Raw genomic sequence first — 8,247 nt, forward strand, 5'->3', positions numbered from 1 at the left:
CCCACCAGGCTCCCCCATCCCTGGGATTCTCGAGGCAAGAACACTGGAGTGGGTTGCCATTTCCTTCTCCAATGCATGAAAGTGAAACGTGAAAGGGAAGTCGCTCAGTCGTGTCCGACCCTCAGCGTCCCCATGGACTGCAGCTTTCCAGGACTGCAGCCCTCCAGGCTCCTCCATCGATGGGATTTTCCAGGCAAGAGTACTAGAGTGGGGTGCCATTGCCTTCTCCGTGGATGGACCACATGGGAGGGTAAAAGTGAGCCTTCCCTTGGTATTGCCATGCCCATTTTACAAATGAGGAAGTTGGGGTGGTGAGAAATGACTTGCTCATTACCATGGCCAACAGGTGGCAGTCAGTGAAAGTGTTAATCACTCAGTCATGTCTGATTCTTTGAGACCCTGTGAAATGCAGCCCAGCAGGCTTCTTTGTCCATGGAATTCTTCAGGCAAGAATACTGGAGGGAGTAGCCATTCTCTTCTCCAGGGAATCTTCCAGACCCAGGGATAGAAACTGGATCTCTTGCATTGTCAAGCAAATTCTTACCATCTGAGCCACCAGGAAGCCCAACAGGTGGCAGAGCTAGCTGCAAATCCAAGTCTGCCAAGCACTGAAAGCATTATTTGCCTTATGTCACATGTGTTCTTATCTGAAAGCCTCTCTTGGCTTACTCCAGTGTTGAGAGAATTAGTTTGAGCCCTTTGGAAGCAAAGCTGTTCCCAGGGACCTGTGGTTGTCAAAATTTAATGAGCACACACATCACCCAGGAAGTCTTTAACCATGCCAAACATAAGCTCCATCATGGTCCAGACCAGCTCTAACTTTCACATGCACAGAATCATCTGGAGAGCCTTTTAAACACAGGTGCTGATGCAATGACTCAGGAGTGAGGGTGAAACCCTGAATTTCTAACACACTCCCGGGTGATGCTGATGATACTGGTCCATGGATCACACTTTGAAGTCGCAAGGTGACAGTGAGTCTTCCAGCGCTTGAATCCCAGCATCACCACGACTAGTTGCACAAGACCTGGCAAGCTACTCAGCTTCTCTGTGCCTCCATTCCTTTATATGTAAAAACAAAAACAAAGACATGTATCAGTACAGTGCTACTTGGCAGAGTTATTTTTAGGGTAAAGGGAGATGATGCATGCAAGTCAGCACAGTGCCTGGTGCATAGAAAAGTCTCAATAAAGTATTATTAGTGAGTTTTGTCATACATTATAAGATTCAAAAAATAATGTTCATAGTGGCACTATCTACAATAACCAGAACATGTAAACAAACTAAATGTCCATCAGCAGATGAATGGATAAAGATGTGAAACATATATACAGTGGAATATTGCTGGGCCATAAAGAAAATGAAATAATGCCATTTGCAGCAACATGGATGAACCTAGAGATTATCATACCAAGTGAAGTAAGAGACGAATATATGATAGCACATATGTGGAATCTAAAGCAATGATACAAGTGAGCTTATTTATGAGACAGATTTAGACTCACAGACATAGAAAACGAACTATGGTTACAAAAAGGGAATGAAGGAAGAGGATAAACTAGGAGTCTGGGATTCACAGATACACACTATTGTATATAAAATAGATAGACAACAAGGTCTTACTGTATAGCACACGGAACTATACTCAATATCTAGTAATAGCCTATAATGGAAAAGAATCTGACAAAGAATAGATACAGATATATAACTGAATCACTTACTATACATCTGAAACTAACACAACTTTGTAACTCAACTACACTTCAATTCAAAAAATTAAAAATAAAGATAAATGCTGTTGCTACTGCTAAGTCACTTCAGTTGTGTCCGACTCTGTGCGACTCCATAGACGGCAGCCCACCAGGCTCCCCCATCCCTGGGATTCTCCAGGCAAGAACACTGGAGTGGGTTGCCATTGGCTTCTCCAAAAGATAAGTGAATAAAATATAAAAGTTGTTATATGTTATATATTCTGACCCAGGGATCAAACCCATGTCTCCTGCATTACAGGAAGATTCTTTACCATCTGAGCCACCAGGAAACTTCATGCTTTAAACCACCATGATTTATTACTTTTACAATTCTATGTTCGACTAAGCTCAGCTAGGCAGTTCTGCTCCACGTGAAGGAGCTGAGGTCTCTCTGTATTCAGTAGGAGCTTAGCAGGGAGTGATGCTGAGCTGGACATCATTCCCACCACTCTCTGCCTCCAGGACTCTGTCCATGGAGCTTCTTGTCATCCATTAGTCTAACTGAGCTTCTTTCACAGCCCGATGGCTCCCTCCTCAGAGTGAGGATCTGAGAGAAGCCCCGCCACACACGTGTGTTTGTCAGTCCTTTACTCACATTACAATCGCTGATGGCCCATTGATCCAAGCAAGTCACAGGGACACAGTCTACATTAGGAAGTGTTGTCACGTGGGGAGCCACCAGTGTAAAATCCATCACAGTCTATAAGCTTACTTGATTATAAGGCCCTTGAAGACAACTCGTCTACCCCATGCATTGTTGTATCCCAAGTTGTAGGAGACTGGTGAATACATCTGATCCTGTGACTGCCCTGAGAAACAGTTAAAGCAAAAAGATGATCTCCATTTGCAGACAGCTGTAAGAGTTTGAAGTCATGCAGCTAGATAGGGGCTGGCACACAGGACATCAAGCCCAGGTCTGTCATCCTTTTCTCTCCACTCTTCCTGCTAATCTTCTCATGTAGTCATTTTCTGCCAGCCCCTGCTTATCACATGTATCTCCTTTCTCCAAGCTTCCTGGTAGCATCGTTAATTATTTACAAATGAACAGTTAAATGCACCAGGATACATGCTATTTAAAGGAAACCTGTGGTGACTCAACAAGTAAATAAAATAATCACTTATTCCATAAGCATTTATCAGGGCTCAGTTTGCAGCAGGCACTGTAAAGTGGAGTTGGAGGGACAATGGCGGAGTTCAGAATTAGAAGATGGGGTTCCGCCCTCAGCAAGCGAAATATCTTATGCTTTCAGCAACAGATGTTTTTCAGGAGCCTACTCTGTGTCCAACTAAGTGCCAGATAATAAGGGTGAACCCAGCACCATTCCTGCCCTCAAAATGCTCACAGACTGGCAGGGAGACCAGCAAGCAAGCATCCCACATCTCACAGTGTGTGTGTGTGTGTGTGTGTGTGTGTGTGTGTGTGTGCGTGCACGCATGCCCACATATGTGCTCAGTCCTGTCCGACTCTTTGCAATCCCATGGACTGTAGCCCATCAGGCTCCTCTTTCCATGGAGTTTTCCAGGCAAGGATACTGCAGTGAGTTGCCATTACCTATTCCAGGGGATCTTCCTGACCCAGGGACCAGATCTGCATCTCTTGCATCTTCTGACTTAGCGACTAAGCAACAGCATTCACATCACTTAGGTGTGTTTGAGAAAGGTCATTCAATGTGGGAAAGGGACAAACTCTACCTGATAGAGTGGCAGTGGTCTAAGAAATCTTCCCAGGAACAGTGACCCATGAATTGTCCCCGAGAGAGCCTTGCAGGCTGGGACAGGAAGGCACTAAAGATAATCAAAGTCACTAAGTGTGGGGACAAGGTTTTCCTGCATCCTGTGTGCAGAGCCAGTTTCTTAAGATGCAGAGTCCAGGCTGTTCTACCCAGAGGTACCAGCAGTATCGCTTGACCAGAAGGTGCTTCCCTGCCCCATCCTTCAGACTCCAGTCAAGGTCAGATGTTTGCAAAGGCCTTCCCTGATGACTGGAGTGGTCCGTCCTGTGCTACCACTCCAGGTTTATCTCCCTCATGGAGCTTAGCACTGACAGGACCAACTTGCTCACTGTCTGTCATCTCTATTCACAATAGCTCCATGGAGGTAGGGACTTTGCTATTCTCAGACATCCCGATGAAAATGAAATCTGCATGGGGATGAGGACATCATTTGGTTCCTGTGGCACCAAGCACCTATAGGAGTCTCTGGCACCTAGAGCATGCGTAAAGAATAAATGCAGGCGAGGGACCCCAGCAGGAGGAATGAGGGGCTGGGGAGTAAGGTGGGCACCAGGAGCAAGTCCTAGGAGTCCTGTGGCTTTAGAACAAGCCCCATCTGAGTTCCCATCTTGCCTCTGTTCCTTAATCAGGGACTACAGAAAATCAGGCTTCCCAGGTAGCACTAGTGGTAAGGAATCCATCTGCCAATGCAGAAGACACCGGAGATGCGAATTCAATCCCTGGGTCTGGAAGATCCCCTGGAGGAGGAAATAGCAACCAGTTCCAGTATTCTTGCCTGGAAAATTCCATGGACAAAGGAGCTTGGTGGGCTACAGTACACGAGGTTGCAAAGAGCCTCATGACTCTTGACCAAGTGACTGAACCCATATCGAAAAGCAATTTCCAACCCCACTCAAGCTCCTAGATTCCCCATCCCCCTTGTCAGGCAGCCTTTTGCAGATCAAATTTCAGAACAAGTACAACGGTTCTGTTTTTAACAGGCCTTGGAAAGAGGGAGGCAGCTCTGTGGGTCCTCTAGGGAGGTCAGATCTAGGAGCCAACATCATATGATCAAAATCATGACGAGTTATAAGTTCAAAGTTCAGTAGTGCTTGGTTCTGATTCAGGGTCACAGCCTCTGGATTTCTGAGTTCCTTCTAGCCCAGTGGAGCATTGAGATTGGTATGTGGCCCAAAATACACAAGGGTTAACGAGTTAGCTGCTTGGCAGTTTTGTCTGGGGCCTCAGCCTAAGACAAAGAGAGAGGGCAAGAGAGGTTTCTTATGGACCTTTGCTTTTTCATACATGCTGATCCCTCTTCAGGAAAAGACTTTTCTGCCCTTTACATGGTGAATTCCTACCCATCCTTCAAAACCCCATTGAAATGCTCCCCGTCTCTGAAAACTGCTTTGTCCCTCCATGCAAAATTAGTCACCCCCTCTTCTGTACTCACACAATACTTTATCATATTTTCTGTTCAGCGAGAACTTTCCTAGAACAGAGGTGGCCTGGTCTCTCTGTAGCTCCAATGCCCATCATAAGAGCTCCTACGTGCTATATTAATAATAACCACCATTTACTAAGCACACACTCTGTTTCCAGGCTCTGTGCTAAGAGCTTTATGTACATCATTTAATTGAATCCTTACAACAGCCCACGAGCTGGGTTCTAATAGGATCCCATATTGCAGCTGAGAAAACTGAATGATGGAAGTAGGAACCACTACATGTCTGATGTGTGTGCATTCAATAAAGGGGCAAATGAGGAAGGGACCGAGATTCAGAACTAAGAAATGGTCATTTTTCTATTTTAGCTGCCTTTGCCATCTAGGGAAATGATCCCTGGGACATGCTCTTAGACTGAAGAGCTCAACATCCAGTCCTTAGAATCATAAGGTGCCCAGAATGTGTACTCAGTTGCTCAGTTGTGTCTGACTCTTTGCAACCCCATGAACAGTAGCCCACCAGGCTCCTCTGTCCATGGGATTCTCCAGACAAGAATACTGGAGTGGGTTGTCATTTTCTCCTCCAGGGGATCTTCTCAACCCAGGGATCAAACCTGTATCTCTTGCATCTCCTGCAAGATGGGTTCTTTACCACTAAAACCACCCCAAAGGAAGGTTGAATAGAAAGTATAGAATAAAAAGACTTGGTTATAAAAAGTCATTTCCTAGATAGGCCCCCTAGAATGGAAAACAGGCCCTAGAAATCTCAGCCTGTGGGCAGATCATCACCTCTTGGAGGGCTGCTGATTCTGGAATGTCTTTCCTTCCATAATGTGCCCCTGCGCTCTGCCAGGCCACCTGCCTAATCCTCCACCCTGCTTGTGGATGGATTTGTCTGCAATTCGCATTTCTCGGGGCATGATGATCTGTCCATCTGTGGGTGTTAATGCACACACATCTCCTCTCTGACCTTGGTTAGCAAGAGGCTTCAACAGGAATGCTGTGACCAGTGTCCTTACAGATTGAAATGGATTTCCTCTTTCGCAGCTTCTCTTTGAAGCCGGGGGCTGGGAAACAGTGATTATGGCAGATTCGTGGCTGGGGTGTGAGGATAAGAGCTTCTGGGCTCAGTCTCAAAACCACCGTTAGGTGATATTGTTGCTAGTTAACACACCAGAGATAAGATGTGAATGAGCTTCAAAGACTTGCAGGAATCCTGGCCCCTAACAGACAGCCCCTTCTCAGGTCCACCCTTCAGGGTTTCCCCAATTTTCCCTTTCCCCAAAGCTCATGACAATTACCCCAGGAGGGCAGAAGAAGTGCCTTCTTGCAGGTGCCGGCTACAGCCACAGAAATCATTTCAAGATGAAAAAGTCAAAAAGATGAAGGCATAATATGCTAAGCCCTGCAACAGATTTATGCATTCATTTCATATAGAGATGACATTAACTAGGAAAACAATCAGATTTTGACATCTTGGGAAGTCTTGCCAATTAAATCACACCTAATAAGGGTTCATATTTATTGGGCATTCATTGGAGTTAGGCTCTGTGCTAAACACTCCACAGGCATAATCTGATATAGGAAGCTTTCAACAAACCAAAGAGGAAACAACTGTCAGTACTACTCTCAGTCTTTAGGTGAGAAAACCAAAATTCAAATGGCTGGCACGTAGTTTCCCATCCACAGGTGGTGGGCCACAGATCTGAGCCCAGGTCCGTGTGACCCCTGTGTCTCCGTGTTCTTCTGCCAGAGTAAAAGCCAAGTCCACCTTTGGCTGGCCAGTCATCTGACTGGTAGGAACTTAAAAGCCAGGAATCCCAGAATCCCAGAACTATACCAGGCTTCTTGGCAAGCTCCAAGAAAGCAGATGGCATCCCCCCTCCTGAGGGGAGCCATCTACAACCAGTAGTCTCAGCAAACAGCCCACCTCCTCCCTATCACCCAAGAAGTGTCTACCTCTCGCAGCACCTGCTCTGACTCTCGAAGGATTCAGCAGGAAGGAACGCCTCTACCTTTCAGAAACAACCTGGGCTGTTGAATCCATCACCCAGCTTCTGCTGACTATTTAGGATCCCTAGGTCACTGCTCGGGCACTTTACCACACTGAATCCCAAGACAATTGTATTTCTCTGAACCTCCTTTCTCAGTGAAACTGGGAATCAGACTACATGGATTCTGATAATTTTGGCAGTTTGACATTGCTGGGTCTTCTAGAACGGCACTGTTCAACAGAAGTTTCTGCAATGATAGTGTTCTACATCTGAGCTGTCCAGTATGGCAGCCTGAGCCACATGTGGCTGTTAACACTTGAAATGTTGCCAGATGTGATAAAGGAACAGAGTTGTTAATTCCTTCTAAGTCTGATAGATTTCTAACAGATTTCCACTGTGGCTAGTGGCTATGATTCTGGGCTCTGCCATTCTAGAACTGATATTAAGATAACTGCTGGGTCTCATGAGATATGGAAGCCCATTCCATATTATGAGTAACATCACTATAACAACAAATAGGGTACCCACAGGGTGGCTTGAGAGGCTTTAACCCCGTCACAACCTCCATCAGCCACCCGGCAATGACATCAGGAAAAAAGATATAAATTTTCTGGAAAAAAATGTTTCCTCTGCAAACAAGTCTCAAAACTATTTGCTTTCTAGATTCCATACATATTCTTTAATATATAATATTAGTTTTTCTCTTTCTGACTTAACTTCACTCTGTATGACAGACTCTAGGTCCATTTACATCACTGCAAATGATCCAATTTCAGACCTAGATGGGTGGGATGGGGATGATAGAAGAGAGGATCAAAAGAGAGAGAGATGTGCATACATATGGCTGATTCACTTCATTGTACAGCAGAAATTAATATAGCATTGTAAAGCAATTCTACTGAGCAAGTTTAATAAAAAAAAAAAATTTAACCATTTGCATGGCTTGTATAATTACATTGCCTTGTATAATTACATTGTGTCCCTACCTCTTCTTATTCAAGTATTTTGGTGTCACTACGGCTTCTCCTATTGGTTCAACATTTTAAAATTTTTTCAGTTTTAACAAAACCATTCTCTTTGATCCTCACAACCGTGCACTCAAGCAAGTACCCTTATTCCTATTTCATGGCTCAAGAAATTGAAGTTTCAGATGACTTCTAAAACAAAGACAAATTCCAACCCAGACAGTGGGGCTCAAAGCCAATCGGCCTATTCTCTCAAACTTGGTACTGATGGAAACCTGCAGCTGTGATCATTGTCGATAGGTGAGCTGTCTATACCTGGGTGGCCTGGAGATGTTTAATAAATGTACAAAGTGGAGAGAAACATTCCAGGTCTGGATGAAG

The sequence above is a fragment of the Bos indicus genome, chromosome 5, assembly GCF_029378745.1.
Source record: "Bos indicus isolate NIAB-ARS_2022 breed Sahiwal x Tharparkar chromosome 5, NIAB-ARS_B.indTharparkar_mat_pri_1.0, whole genome shotgun sequence".
NCBI lineage: Eukaryota > Metazoa > Chordata > Mammalia > Artiodactyla > Bovidae > Bos > Bos indicus.